This window comes from Balaenoptera borealis (genome assembly GCF_965194805.1).
Source record: "Balaenoptera borealis genome assembly, chromosome: 4".
Lineage (NCBI taxonomy): Eukaryota > Metazoa > Chordata > Mammalia > Artiodactyla > Balaenopteridae > Balaenoptera > Balaenoptera borealis.
In genome coordinates, this window is record NC_138861.1 from 48,834,711 (window position 1) to 48,850,820 (window position 16,110).

General features: G+C 37.5%; 1 long non-coding RNA gene across 1 annotated transcript; it reads left to right on the forward strand.

Annotated features, from left to right (window-relative positions):
* The first annotated feature begins 1,059 nt into the window (after positions 1-1,059).
* On the forward strand, positions 1,060-14,368 carry LOC309628313. Its single transcript, XR_014244409.1, has 3 exons — positions 1,060-9,326; positions 9,559-13,344; positions 13,536-14,368. It is a non-coding gene; the product is annotated as an uncharacterized lncRNA (long non-coding RNA).
* The last annotated feature ends 1,742 nt before the right edge of the window (positions 14,369-16,110 follow it).

Consider the following 16,110-nt stretch of genomic DNA (forward strand, 5'->3'; position numbering starts at 1 on the left):
ATGGGCTTTCTAATAATCTATCATTGGAAATTACCTGGTGGTCCAGTGGTTAGAACTCAGTGCTTTCACTGCCCAGTTTCAATCCCTGATTGGGTAACTAAGATCCCACAAGCCTCATGGCCAAAACAAAACAGTTCTGAGTGTACTCTGATGCTTTTGCAAATATGTTCCTATAAAAGGGTTTCATCTTCAAGGAATTCATGAAAAAGACTTTGACAAGTACAGGTTTCTGGTAACTGACTGTACTGCTGAACTGAATGAATAAGCATTTTCAGAACTCTAATGAAAAACTGATGAAGTCATAAAAGTGCTAACAAAAGATCAAGATGAAAAAAAAATTAATTACATGGGACTGAGTGAACTGATGAGGATGGTTATAATTTTTGTGACTTTCTGTTTGAATTAAAAAAAAAAAAACCCACAAGGACTCAGAGGCAAAAAATATACAAATCAATTTTCACTGCAAAGTAAAGGAGCTGTTACAGTGGAGGATTACTGGACTGAATGTCAATATTATGACATAGTATGAGTGTGTTTTGTGTTTGGTAATTGCAATCATTGTTGCTTTTGTTGTGGTCATCCATTTACAATGCTTGGTGTCAGTCTATTTATCTCTTGTAACAATAAAATACAGTGTGTGTGTGTGAAAAAAAAACAAACAAAAATTAAAAAATCTATCGTTAATTGAATTTACCATTCAAAATAGTAGGGTTCTCCTTTTAGGAATAGAACCTGGGCCACTATACTAATCACATAGCAGAGGGCCAACCAGGCTCTGCCCTCCCTACACTGGTATATATAAACCTGAGGCTCAGAAGAGGATCTGCCAAGTTTGCTCAGGGCTTTTGAAACCAGCCCTGCAGGTTGGGCTCTGCAGGGGCTTCCTGGGGACACACTCCTTGTGTCTTCCACCTTTTGTTTGCAGAAAAGCTTTAGCCTCCTAGGCTGTCCCTGAGTTTCAAAGAGCAAATTTAATCAGAGAAGTGAGAAAATGCAGAAAAAAGGAGAACAGTCAAGCAGGACAAAATAATAAGTTTACCCATACAACAAAGTCCTCCTCAATGGCCATATCCTTGAGTTGTTTTGCAGATACTAAAATCCCCTCAAGTGGAAGAAGTTAACTGCATGCTGACCACCAGCATGGATACCTCATGGTGGGTTGGAACCAGAGAGTTGGTGAGTGAGATTCCCCAAAGCATCAGCATGTTACCTCACCATCAACCAATCACAGAATTGAGTACAAGCTGATGACATACCCTGTGACCCTCTCCCTCACACTGTCTTTAAAAACCCTTCCCTCAAAGTCATCGGGGAGTTTGGGTCTTTTGAGCATCAGCGGCCTGTTCTCCTTGCAATAAACGCTGTACTTTCCTTCCCCACAACCTGGTGTCAGTAGATTGGCTTTACTGTGCATCAGGCAAGTGGCCCCATGTTTGGTTTGGAAACACTTTCTCCCAAAGTCCACAATAGTATACTTCCTTTCTTTTCCGTGGGTGGAATGAGTGAGGAGGTGGGAAAGAAGCCATGGGAATTATTGTTGCAGAAGTTCTTACTCATGGAATCATGAGACCAGGAGAAAGGAAGTTCTCAGGAACATAGTACTCAGAATAATGTTTCCTGAATGAGTGAATACATTTTAAGAAGAGACAGATATGAAGTTTATTGCATAAATGTAGTTAAGAAAGAACAATGGTAGAATAGTTAGGAGGCAAATTTTGTGGCTTAAATGAATTTTTTTTTTGGGGGGGTGGTGCGTGCTGCGCAGCATGTGGGGTCTTAGTTCCCTGACCAGGGATCGAACCCGTGCCCCCTGCAGGGGATGCAGTGGAAGCACAGAGTCTTAACCACTGGACCACCAGGGAAGTCCCTTAAATGAATGTTTTGTGACTTGCTAATATATCAGGAGTATGTAAACCATACTTGGCTTGTTATCTGGAGGGTTTTTGTTAACCCTTGACGTTGGAGGTGGGGGGATTGACTATTGATAAAGGAACAGAAAAAGGGCCTTTTGAAGGACTTAACTGTTCAGGGAGTGAGTTGGAAAGTCGATTTTGGTGGAGAAAGATTAATCAACTCATTTGGAAACCATTCAAATTTGACTAGAGGGAGAGGAGATAAGGAGTAAGAGCAACGATTTCTCAGCTTAGGTACATTTGAAAAGACTCTATCTCTAGTGGATATAATAAGAGTTAACTTTTATTCCTTGGAAGGGAAAAAAGAGATACCCCTATGAATTCTCAAGTTGCTGCTTCAGAGGAGATACCAGTCAGAATGTTACACAAGAGAATGATAGAAGAAGTGAGAAGGCTTATTTTTGGGCCTTTTTTGGGGACTCTGTGTGTGTGTGTTATCTTATTTCTTATACTCTAATTACATTAATTAAGGTTAATTCATATTTATAAATTAATTAATGCATATTAGTTTATCAACTTGGTCAAGGATTTTGAGGTCCTAAAACACATGAAACAAATGAATTTTGATGGTGGACGAAAAGATCAGCTGTTGGGTTGGCAGTGGGTGACAGTGGAGTAAAGATGGGGAGCCAGGAGGCAGGGGGACAGCGGTACCTTCTTGGAAGTATTTGAGCTTAAATCAAAAATCTATTGCACCATAAACAACTACTCCAAGATTTAGTGGCTTAAAACAATAGTCGTTATTTAGCTCATGGTTAGGCTATGGGATCAGCTTGGTAGTTTTCCTGCTGGTCTTAGCTGGGCTTACTCATGAATCTCTGGTCACCTGCTGCTTGTAGATAAGATGGTGGGTCAGCTGGGGAATTGGATGTTCTCAGTTGACCTCCCTCACATGTGTGGTAGTTGGCTGGCTGTTAGCTAGGGTATCTCAGTTCTCCTCCAGTGGCCTCTTATCCTCTAGCAGGTGGCAACAGGCCTGTAAAAAGATGGTTTCAGGTTTCCAGGTGCAGCAAGGGAGCAAGCACCAGCACTTTTAAGCCTCTGCTGTACCTCATGTTTGCTAATGTCCCACTTGGCAGGTCACGTGGCCAAACTCAATTCAAAGAGTGGAGAAATAGACTCTCTCTTGATGGGAGGCTCTATATTGCCACAGGGAGGGGAGGGATTTGATGCCATTTTTACCATCTACTACAGGACTTTAGGTTGCTGGGAAGGCTGCAGGTTGGAGAGAAAGGAAGAGAGGGGTCTGGAGAAGGGGAAAGGTAAAGATGATCTTTGTCTACTTCAAAGCTTTTCCTGGGACTGCCCCTAACTTGGGCTAAATGCCATTGTGTGGTAAAAAGAAATCTGGCAGACTCGGAAACTAAAGTTCATACCAGAAATTATTGGGAAAGGGAAAACTAGTAGAGGAAAGTAGTATGGTTGATTACAGGATACATATTGCAAAAACATTTTAAAATTAAATGTTACACAGGACTCAGCCTTAGATATTATTAGGTATTACTTAGATATTAGATATTACTTAGATAATACTTAGATAGTACTCAGTCCAGTAATCTAGATCTTGTATTACTCTACCTTTATCTGGATAGGAAAACTGGATTACGGGATGTTACCAAACTCATAAAATTGTGTGCAAGAAGCTTGAAAAAACCGGGAATCATACTTATTAAAGCTGAAACTAGACACTGATTAAAGAGTATCATTTTCCTTATTGTTGTGGAAAACTGAGGTAAGGGTAGACATCTTACAATAGTTTCTTTATTATCAGCTGTGTCAAGAAAATAAAAGGACAGTGTTTGTGGGATCACTTAATTGTGCATGCTGGAGCCTTAATGAGACGATTAATGATCTGAGCAGCGCATCATTTCAGAAATGGGAGGAGGTGGGGAATGGTGTGAGGGAGCTGCTTTTCCTTCAGTGAGCTCATCTATCAAGGGACTAAATTAAGACAGCAAGTGGAGCCAAGGGAAGAACTTGGCTCATTTTCTCCTCATCTGGGCCTTATCTTCTCTAGGTAGCCTCAGATCTTGAGGCCTCTAAGTCCCAACTTCCTCTCAGTAAATTGAGGATGTTATTATTCCTGAGTAGTCTTACTCAGGAATCTACCGTAAAATCAAGGCGGGGACTTTATATCATCCAAAACTCCTCTGCCTCTTTTGTCTTTGTGCTTGTTCATCTGATTTTCTTTAATTGATATTTTTTTTAGAGAAGTTTTATGTCCACAACAAAATTGAGGGGGAGGTATAGAGATTTCCTGTATAACACCTGCCTTCACTCATACATAGCCTCTCCCATTATCAATATCCCCCACCAGAGTGCATGTTTGTTCGATTTTTTTAAAAAAGCTTTATTTTGAAATAATTTCAAACTTATAGAAAGGTGGAAAGAATAATAGAGGGCTCCCATATACCCTTTATACAGATTTAACAATTCTTAATGTTTTGCCGCATTTGCTTTTTTGTATTCTCCCTTTCTCTCTCTCTCTCTCTGTGTATGTGTATATATATATATATATATATATATATATATATATATATATATATACACACACACACCTATATATACACACACATATATATATATATAAAATCATTTGAGAGCAGGTTGTATTATTATTCCCTCTGACCTCAATACTTTATTATGTGTTTCCTAAGAAAAATGATATTTTCTTAACATTATCATAGTATAGTTGTCACATTTAGGAAATTTAATATTGAAACAATACTTTTTCCAGTCTACAGTTCATAATCCAATTTGTCAATTATCCCAATAATGTCTTTTTTCTCTCCAAGGTCCAATTCAAGATCCTGTATTGCAATTGGTTGTCCTATCTCTGTAGTGTCCAAATAGATTTCCTCAGCTTTTAAAAAAATCTTTAATAAAAAATTGATATTTTCAAAAAATACAAGATAGCTATTTTACAGATGGTTCATCACTTTGGGTTTGTCTGGTGTTTCCTGGTGATTAGACTTAGATCATGTGTTCCTACCTGTACCCAAAATCAATGCGTTGTGTCTCTCAAAGTACTACAGCCGGTGGCACACAGTGTGCATCTGCCCTTACTGGTGATGTTAATTCAATCACATAATAAGGGTGTTGTCTGGTTTCTCCGCTGTACAGTTACTATTTTTCTCTTTCAATGCTAAGCGACCTGTGGGGAGACACTTTGGGACTACGCACATATCCTGCTCCTCATCGAGCTTTTCCCCCTTGGATGCAATGATAATTCTTGTTTGAATGAGTCTTTATTATGATAGTTGCAGGGTTTTCTTTTCTTACCTCATTCCATAACTTTATCTTTCTTTTCCACAGTTGAAACTTGGTTCCCAACATTATCATCAAATTATTTATTTTCTCAGTCTTACATTACCCACCAAATAGTTTTAGAATAGCTACACCGATATCATGATGAAAAACAAACCCACCAGGAAAACCTCAAGACTTTTTGTAGTTTTTTATTCCCTAGATTGTGGGTATAATGTCAAAATGCTGTGCTCAAAAGTTATTTGGATTTGTTCTCTTTTTTTCCCCTTCTATGTGGTATTTATCCTTTCCTAACTCCCGCCCCCCCCAGTATCATGGTTATTAATTTAAACTACAGTGTGTTAATTTGTTTCTGTGTCTATTAAGTTTTAGTTTTCTTTCGCATCTCCACTCCATCCTTTCAAACCTAAAATCTATAGCCTACTGTTTTAGTCTCCCAGGGATGCCATAACAGAATACCATAGACTGGGTAGCTTGAACAACATAAATTAATTTTTTCATAGTTCTGGATGCTGGGAGTCCAAAATCAAGGTGCTGGTAGGGTTGGTTTCTCCTCCTGGTTTACAGATGGCCACCTTCTCCCGGTGTCCTTGCATGACCTTTCCGCTGTACTTAAGCACCCCTGGAGTCTCTTCCTCTTATAATGACACTGGTTCTATTGGATTAGTACCTCATCCTTTGACCTCATTTAAACTTGGTTACATCCTAAAAGTCCCTTCCACAAGTGATATTGAGGGTTAGTGGTTCAACATATGAATTTTGGAGGGTACACAATTCAGTCTGTTATACCCACTAGACTTTGGCTCTCCCATGACCCTCTTGATACTGCTTTTGAAATTCATTGAGGCGGCTGACTCCTTTTGATTCAGTTCCTTCCTTGTTCACCTGTTTATATGCTTCCTTATTTATTCTTTTCACAATTCATCCAATCATTCGTTTTTTGAATAATTTGCTCATTTGAAAACTATTTATTGAACACCTACTAAGCATAAGGCACTCTGCTAGACATAGGAGATATAATGGTGAGGAGGAAAACAGAACAAAGATAAGTCCCAAGAGTTTATAGCCAACTGGGGGAGTCTGACATTGATCAAAGAGTCATCCAAATAACGATTGTATTTTAATTTCTTAAACATGTAAGATTACAATGCAGTTGTGCTCCAAAGAATATATAAGAAAGTTTAAAAGGAGGGAATTTGTGTATTTGGTGTAGTCAGGGAAAGCTTCTCCAGTAAAATGATATTCATGCTGGATTTAATGAAATGCCAAGAGTTAACTGGAGAAAGAGAAATAAAGGAGAAGGGGAGGTGGTATAATAGGGAACTGATGGTTCCTGGCAAGGGAACAAAATACCCTAAGGACTATCATTTTAATAATCTGCACCAATACCATCAGATCCTTTGCCAATAGTCCTGCATTGTTCACTTTTTCCATCTCCAGCAGGGTATTAGTTCAACCACCTATAGAATAGTGTTGCTGTAAGTCACACCTTTATGTGGATTAGCTCCACTGCAGATTCATTATCTCCAGTAATAGCAGCCTGTGTGCTGATGTTTCTGTGTCTCTGGGCAATTCTCTTTCTATCATTGCTGCTCAAAAGCTAATTCAAACCTGGCCAAGTTTCCTTGAGCAACCTTGCCCATTACCTCCTATGAATGAATTTTCCTAACACACAGCAAATAGAAGCTGTGTTATGTGAGAATACCCTACATACTAATTGCCCCATATGCTGGTGAGTTCGGTGCTATCTCTCCAGCCCCCTTACTTCCCAACATCGAATTTGCCATCCACTCTTGTTCATTCAACCTTGTCGATATCTTTTAACTGACTTTTTTTTACTCCATTTAACTACTTATTTCAGACTCTTGACATCTCTCTCTTAGATTTCTACAAAAACCTCTTTAAATATTCTACCCTCTGCCTCCTGTCTTATCTCCTTTTAATTTATCCTCTATAGTGCACCAGAGACAGTCTCTGGTATATTATATTCTGCATTAACAGAAAGAGTGTGGGCTTTGGAGCAGAACAAGCTCTGCCATACAGTTATATGTCTTTCTGCAAGTGATTTAACTTCTTTAAGTTTCAGCATTAAAAAAAAAAAAACTGTAAAATGAAGATAATATTACCCATACTTGGTTCTTGAATGTAAAATGTGCTCAAGCATTATCTAGTGTCATACTACTAACGGTTAGCGTTAAACCAAGGGCTGGGCATTGTACTAACTGCTTTATGTGCACTACCTCATTTATATTTTCCAGATGATGAAATAAGGCACAATTTGCACAAAGTCACACAGCAAATAAAGTGGTGAGGAATTCATGCTCAGTCAGTTAGCCTCCAAAACACCTGCTCTTAACCACACAACTACAGCTATTATGAGAGATAGGGTGGGAAAGTGAGAACATTGTGAAACTTAGCTTTGGTTCTTAGCTGCTAGATAAACTTGGACAAGTTTCTTAAAGATTTTGAGCATCAGTTATTTTATCTGTGAAATGAGAATATATACCTACAACATTGTAAAGAGAGTTAAGTAAGATTGAATTATATAAAGTAAATGGCATGTAATATCACTCAGTAAAGAATATCTGTGATTATCATTATTTCTAGCTTAAAAATACAGTTATTTAGCTACTCTGTTTAAAAATCGTGTTGCTCTCCCTGTGCATCGTCAGGATAAAGTCTACTGTCTTCAGCATGGCCCACTAAGCTGTGCATTAACGCCTCTTTCCCTCATCTTCCACCCCGAGGTTTAATAATGATCACTTGCTGTTCTTCCAAACATGCATTGCTTTCATATAACTCGCTGCCTTTTTTAAGGCTGCCTTCTTGGCCTGGAAAATTGCCCCTCCTTCTCTTGCTCCCACCCCTATATGTTATCTTTTGTCTAACTAACTCTCATTCTTCAATACTTGGATGACCTCCACCCATCCCCCCTTGTTTTACAAAGCCATGTTTGGTTAACATCTTCAACTCTCCCAATTATACTTGAATGACCTTTCTCAGATGCCTTTGTAAGTGGGCATCCATTGAATCTCATTTCACAATTGTTTACTGGTCATTTTTCCTCACTAGACTGTGAGCTATCAGAGGGCAAAGATTGTGTCTTTCTCTTCAGTATTCCAAGACTTAGCACAGTGTGACTGATCAGTGAATGCCTGATGTGTGAGGATTAAATGCAATAATCAGAAGTATAGAGGGCAGGTATTTAATAATAAATATTTTTCAACATTTTAATAATTTTATACATTTATTACCCAATATATTCTATTAATAATATTTATTTAATTATTTATAATATGAGGGTGATGCTTGTGCCTTTGTTCCCTTGTACACATTTCAGAATTTAAGCAACATGCTTAGTGAAGTCTTTCTGCTACAGTTTATTCTATTATCAGTTGAAGTAATTATAAAGTGGTTCTGCAGACTGCTTATTTTCCTCATTGTCCAGACACAGTGAAAGTCTCCAATTATTATTATTATTTTTTAAGCACGTTCATTAACCAAGTGTAATGTCTTTTGTTAGGCTGTTAACTGACCTAAAATAAGGGCATTTCCATTAAATAAAACTGAAAAGAATCAGCAAGGATTAATGAAAAAATGACATAAAGAAATAAACATGACAAGCAACACAAAGAAGTTTGGAGATCCTTTTAGAAAGATACAGTTTGCCAATCTGACTCTCTTCTCTTTTGACGAAGATTCAGTGCTGGGACCCCCTGCTGGGGAGAAGGTGGAGGAGGGAGGGAGGAATGACAGGGACACAATTTAAATGTTTTGACAGCATAGTCAAAGAGAGTGAATTGCTGCAGGCATTTGCACATTTTAACCCCTGCTGTAACAGCTAGAATTCTTTCTTGCACTATCTAAATCCAAGAATCAGCTCTTTGGAAAACTGACTGTCTCCTGCCTGCCACAAAAAAAAAAAAAAAAAAAAAGAAGTGAAAAATATCAGGTAAGCAAGAAATTGAGTACACGTGTCTCTGTTAGATAGCAGTAATTTACTGTATTTTAATTTTCTTATTTTCATCTTTCATTAGATTGTTATCCCAGATATAACCAAGAGTGCTAGAGCACTGTGCCTTATTCTCTTGGGCCCCATGTGTAAAATTTCAACAACACATTCTGACAGGATGAGCAGATTTAATGGTAAGGAATTAAAAAGCCCACTATGATTTAGTTCCAAAGTTGACTGAATTAGTCCTTTGAAATTCGCAGTTGCTTCAGGTCATTTCTTTTGTCAAAACAATGCTTATCGGAAGAGGCAAGTCAATCCACAATAAGCTTCTCATTGTTGGGAGAAGGTGTGGTTTTTTAGGATGGCAGAAACTTTCTATTCTCCATCTCCCTCTTTTTCCTCTCTCTCTCTCTCTCTCATCAGGGCGCATAACTAGGAATGGGTGTCAATGAGAAAGTGTTGCCTGCCTTATCAGTAAACAAGGGATGTTGCAGCCATCCAGCCACTACAACCAGCCCAGACGGTGAGCCCTGAGGCTGCCCGCTGCCAAGCCCTCAGTCACCGCATCCTCCCACAGCGATGCATCCTGAGGAGACTGGATGAAAAAGCACAAGGATACTGGCCCCAGATAGCTGAGGTGCTTATGAAAGGAATGATTTCAGTGAGTTCAGACTCTTGCATCTTCCCGCATATAGAAGAGCGCTAAATTCTTTAACTTGAGATGTCTGGTTTTCTTTAATTAACAGGAATCTTTTGATGTTCTGACTACATGGTCTTTGTTGCAAAACCTCCTGTATATCCTGGCTCCTTCCGTAACTCTTCAGAGCAGTTCCCTTAGGGCTATCTTAAGTTCTCAGTTTTGTCTGCTGAATAAAACATAACTCAGCTTTTACGTTGTGCATTTTTTTTTTCAGTTGACATGGGGAAAGAGGAGTAAAGGAAAAGCGGAATGTGGTATTTGGGACATGGTTTCATATAGCATTTCATTCTACAAGCAGAATTTATGTTGTTGGACTGACTACTGTTTGAAATGAAATCCAGTAGCACTAGGCTTTGGGTAGTGTTATTCAATTTCAACTCACAATTCACAATCATCTACCACTGTGTTAGGCACGTTGGAGAATTTAAGAGCAATAAAACAATGTCCATCTGCCCTCTATCCCTATAAATGAGCTAGGCAGGAGTGTGTAATTCATCAAACAAAAATGTCTATTTTATAATTTATTAAGCTAGTAAGAGTTTTTGTGAATAAACAAGGCCAGAATTAAATCATTTAAAATGAATTTTCTCCTAGATTGAAACATTGTACTGTGAAATAAATTTTAAATTTTGGGAAAAGTTTGATTTCTAATAAACTGCAGTACTTCCCCTTCTCTTTCATTACTGTTTTTCTTTCCTGTGGCTTTTCGTTTCGAATTACTGAAACTTCATGATTTACTTCCTCTTTACTTTGATGTGGTAAAAGAAAACAACTGAAAGTGCCAAGAACCTAGAGAATCAAGCAGTCCAGAGTTGGAGAGAAGGTGCTTATTGCTTTGCTTGTCAGAGTGGTAGTTTCCAACAGAAGGCTTCATGGGATTAATTTGAATTTCTTGCCTTCTTACGCTTGTAAGACAGCCACATTGTTAGGCACCTGTTTCTAGTGGTACCTACTTGCCTTGAAATCGCTCTTTCCATTGTAATGGACTAAGCGGTTGCTCAGCCTTGAGAATAAACAAGCCTCCTTAACTCCCTCCTGGGGAGAGACTTCCGGAAAGGTTCATTTTGTGTCACAGCTAGGGACAACATTCATAATGGGCGAGAACAACACCAATTTTTTTTTTTGACTGTGTGGCATGTGAGATCTTGCTTCCCCAACCAGGATTCAAACCCACGCCCCCTGCATTGGAAGGGCGGCATCTTAACCACTGGACCTCCAGGGAAGTCCCTACACCAAATATTTTTAAAGGAGACTAATTAGGGGATGAGCAAGAGGAACTTTAGCTGCAAGTTGTAGAAATAGAATTTTAAAGGTGGGAATAATAGTGTTAAAGGTTTTTATTCCTCCACTCCAGAACTTTCATAAGTAAAAATTCTCTGGCTTCAAAGCTGTCACCAACAAATTGAACTCAGGCAGGGATTATGGCGACTGGATGTTAATGCCCATGGCTATAAATTTGATCACTTTCATTTCCAAATGTTTGTTTTCTTCATCCCGTGCCAGAGTAGAAGGGAGTATTTGCAGACAAAGGTTCCTGAATAACTGTCAAAATGTGTTCACTCACTTATTTATTCCTTCATTTATATGTCTGGTCAGGCTTCTTTGGAATATTCACTTGCTGTCAAGTACTGTATTAGTCAATACTTTGCCTTCAGCACACTTTCTAGCTTTGTGAACTGAACTGGGGTGCAGTGAGGTGAGGTGGTCAAGGGTGATGATGAAAGAAGAGAAGAAATAGTTTCAAGGACGAGTATGATATTTGGTACAAGAAAATATTCTCAGTATATTCTGCTAGAGACAATAGATAATAGAAATTGCTGAATAACATTTAGACATATCTACACTTTTGAAGGACAACTGTTGAGTCTCTGTTAATAATAACTCCAATTTAAATATTTTGCTTGGGTTTCATTTCATTATATAATAATAGCTAAATTAATTTGTATTGTTTTTAAAAGCTGTATATTGATTCCAACATTATGGATTCAGCCTCGGGATGTGTCAATTATTATATATACAAGCTATTTTAACACTGATTAACCTCTGCCAGAGATTACTCTCCAACAATCTGTAGGACTTTCCATATTAACCAGAAAAATAACCAAATGTAGTGTTAAATTGGTTAAACAAGGGACCATTCCACTGCGGAGGCGCCAATGCCATGGTGGCTTACATAAGCAAAACACAATCTAAGCCTGCAGATGCCTCAAGGTTACAAAATCAAAAAGCTAAGGACAACGATCACAAACCAGCCAACTAAGCTTTAAGCTACAGGTAATCAAATAATTTCCTTTTTTTATTTCTTTACTTTATATAAGTCTTTCCCTTGGCTCCTGTCTGCCGAGTACTCTTAACCATTTTCCATTTGGTGCTGCCTCATTTGAGTCAATTTTTGCTCAGACTCTTAACATTTAAAGACATGGGGAGGGGGAAGTGTAAGCTGGGATGAAGTGAGAGAGTGGCATGGACATATATACACTACCAAGTGTAAAATAGATAGCTAGTGGGAAGCAGCCACATAGCACAGGGAGATCAGCTTGGTGCTTTGTGGCCACCTAGAGGGGTGGGATAGGGAGGGTGGGAGGGAGATGCAAGAGGGAGGAGATATGGGGATATATGTATACATATAGCTGATTCACTTTGTTATACAACAGCAACTAACACAACACTGTGTAGCAATTATACCTCAATAAAGATGTTAAAAAATAAATAATTAATTAAAAAAAAGAAATGAATGAATGAGATTTGACTAAATTTAAAAAAATAATAAAAAAATAAAATATGCCTCAGTTTATCTTTTAACAGTTTGTTTGTGGCTACTTCATTCATCTCTAACAAATAATAATTGAACATCTGTGATATGCCAAAAGCATTCAGAGATGAATGAAATTGAATTCCTGATGGAAATATACACAAGATACACTATAAAGTTAAACCTATGTAGGAACAAGTAGTTAATTGTTCTTAGCTCTGGAGAATAGCAAATCACCTCAAATCACTTCACTTCTCTGGAAATTTCCTTTCCCAAACAGAGGATGAGTTCCTACAGTTTTATAGTAGGCAGGGGGTGGACATCAGCACCAAGGAGAGCCAAAGCAGTGCCTGACAGAACCCCTTTAGAGCTCTCTAATGGGGATTTGTAACTGGGAAACAGAAATGCAGATGAGTTGATAAATTGGCTGGAGCTGGCAGGGTGTGGCTGTGTTTGGGTCATGGGTGTGAAGGAGCAGGGAGTGGAGGAAGAGAGAGAGTTTATTTCCTGGTCGCTTTCCAATTCTAAGATTCAGCTATGTGATTCTGAGTGTACTTTCTGCCTTTGAGGCCCTTGAGATACCGCAGATACATATTTTTTCTTTTTAAATAAAAAACCTCTCTATACTTATCCAGTTTGAGTGGAATTCTTGGCAAACCTTCACAGAGTTCACACATTTACTCTTTTTGAAAAACTCCCACTGCTCTAAGGTAGCATCTACTAAGGTTGATATGTGGTATCTATTCAAATATGGCTGGTTTTGACCCTCTCCAAATAGAAACACATTTGTGGTTTCAACATATTTTAAGACTGTTATTTCTAAGCAAAAATTTTTAGAAAGACTTCAAAATTTTCACAGGTCCTGGACAGAACTTCTAAAGAAACAGCATTTTCATTGCCAAATATAAGTGAATCAGAAATGACATTATTTCCCTTGAAAAATGCCAGGGAATATTTTCTCCCTATATGGTTGTCCGTATAATGCTTTAACATATTTCTGAATCTTACCCTGTGTATTCAGTCTGCAACTTTATCTTTTATCTGCAGTAGTTTATAGTTTTTTTTTACCTTGTATAAGTAAAATGTCAAACCATTCCTCTCTGATGTTCGCAAATGTATAATTGAATAAACCCGTTAAGCCATAAGTACTTGAAGATATCTTAACAAGATCCATAAATATCATTTAGAATTGTTTTTTACTAGTATAAAAACATTGTGAGAAAACAAAATTGTAGAAGACATATTAGTCTACTGAAAAAAATGTATTTAAATGAACCAAAGTAAACTTCTATTATCAAGATAAGTTTGTGTACTTCTCAGAGTTCTATTTTTTCTAAAAAGGAGAACTCTTGAACTTGGAACATTCATCAATTTAAAGATTAAAAACAGCTGAAATTAGAATTTGATATATGATTCACTCAGCCTGCTGTACTGTAACTCACTTCGATACATACAAGTTTATTATGACAATTGGTTTATTTCTGATGAATGTTGCTATGAAAATTTCTCAATAACCACAACAAGCCCCGTAAACTCTTTTTTAAAAAAATTAATTAATTAACTTTTGGCTGCATCGGGTCATCGTTGCTGCGCGTGGGCTTTCTCTAGTTGCTGCAAGCGGGGGCTACTCTTAGTTGCAGCGCGCGGGCTTCTCATTGCGGTGGTGTCTCTTGTTGTGGAGCGCAGGCTCTAGGCACGCGGGCTCAGTAGTTGTGGCTTGCGGGCTCTAGAGCGCAGGCTCTAGTTGTGGCACATGGGCTTAGTTGCTCAGCGGCATGTGGGATCTTCCGGGACCAGGGCTCGAACCCGTGTCCCCTGAGCTGGCAGGTGGATTCCTAACCACTGTGCCACCAAGGAAGTCCCGCCCCGCCCCCCGCACTCTTAAAAAGCAAATGACTGTAATTTTATTCAAAGGCAAAATTCTTGAATTACTCTGAGGTCCACATATTTTATTTACACTTCATTTTCTACAGTTATCCCTCTTGATTCATATTAGAGTTACCCAGAAATCACCTGGTTCATCTTTGTTTAAAAAAAAAAAGTGAAAACATAGCAGATGCATTATAGTAATTATATGACAATTTCTGCTGCAGGCAAAAAGCATCTTTCAGGCATTTTAATTAAGCCAGTGGTGTTTTCAGCATGCTAACAAATATTCTCCATTCGATCTTCACAAAATACATATTATAACATACATAATCACGAATAATGTGGTAAATTGCTTTACATTTTGAGGAAACAACCTTTTTCATATAATCTTATTTTAAATTGTAAATTTCTACTTTTCAAATAAACTCAGGAATAACTATGTATAATTTAAAGAAGACACGAGAGGCCAGTTATTTTGAGAAGAGATGGATTTGGGTGCAGGCTTCCACTAGATTCAGTTTTCATGGATTTATTTTTTTATTTTGCAAGAATAGATCAGTAGAATATTTATGAAATAAAGTTTTTTTCTTAATGATAAATTCTTTATAGTATCAAATTTTATTGCAGTTGTACTATAAGAACTAAATTATTAATTTTTAGTTAGTAATAAAACGTCAATAAATATTTTAGTAAGAGTAGAACTTATAACTGGCTTTGTTCTGGTAACTGTAATAGCCACTAATCTTAATTTCTAGATTTTGAGTAGTCTGACTTTTGGTTTATTTTGGCATTCTTTTATTATTTTTTCACTTCACATTTTACTTTCTTCTACGATAACATTCTTTTAGAGGTGTCTTTCTATAGGAGGGTCTTCTGTATGCAAAGTAATTCCTTCCATTAACATTCACTTCTTTCCCTTGGTACTGAACAGTTATGAATCCTTTTGGTTGCAAAGGTAGAATAAAGAAGGAACAAGATACAGGAAGAGAGAAAAGGAAAGGATTGGAAAAATAAAGGAGATAAAATGGGAACAGGTGAAGAATTTTATTTAACAGAAGGAGGTATAAGTAAAACCATTAACTTTGGAGAAAATGAATGGATGGGATGAATGAATGAGTAGATAAGTATTAAAACAAAAAGCATGGGATAAAGCAAATATCCTATGTTATTCATTTTAGTTAAAGGAAATATAATCTCATGAATAAAAAGAAGTTAAATTCTCCTGGAAGATATTAATGTCAAAATATCTATTCAGGCTTGTCATACTTTAGATAAAAGCGTAATCTTGCACCATGAAAATATTCTGATCTCTTTCTTTTGTAAACAGTTTTCTGGGACAGGAAACTCCATCAACTTCGTGTTTCAATTACAAACCAAATTAAAATTATTTTAGAATAAAAATGGGATGCATCTTCATTTAGAAGCCAGATGTCTTATTAAATATAATTTCCTCTGTTGGCTGCTTTATATTAGGGGGCCGATTTAAAACAAGAACAGCTTCTGTGAAATATAATTATACCCCTTGTGTGGCTTTCACGGTCATGGAGGCTGGAATATGAAAGTAATTGACAAACAAATCTGCAAAGAAGTTTTTTTTTTTTTTTCCTAAAGCAGTTGCTTAAATCCAATCAGCTATCATTTTCGTTGGCTGTTC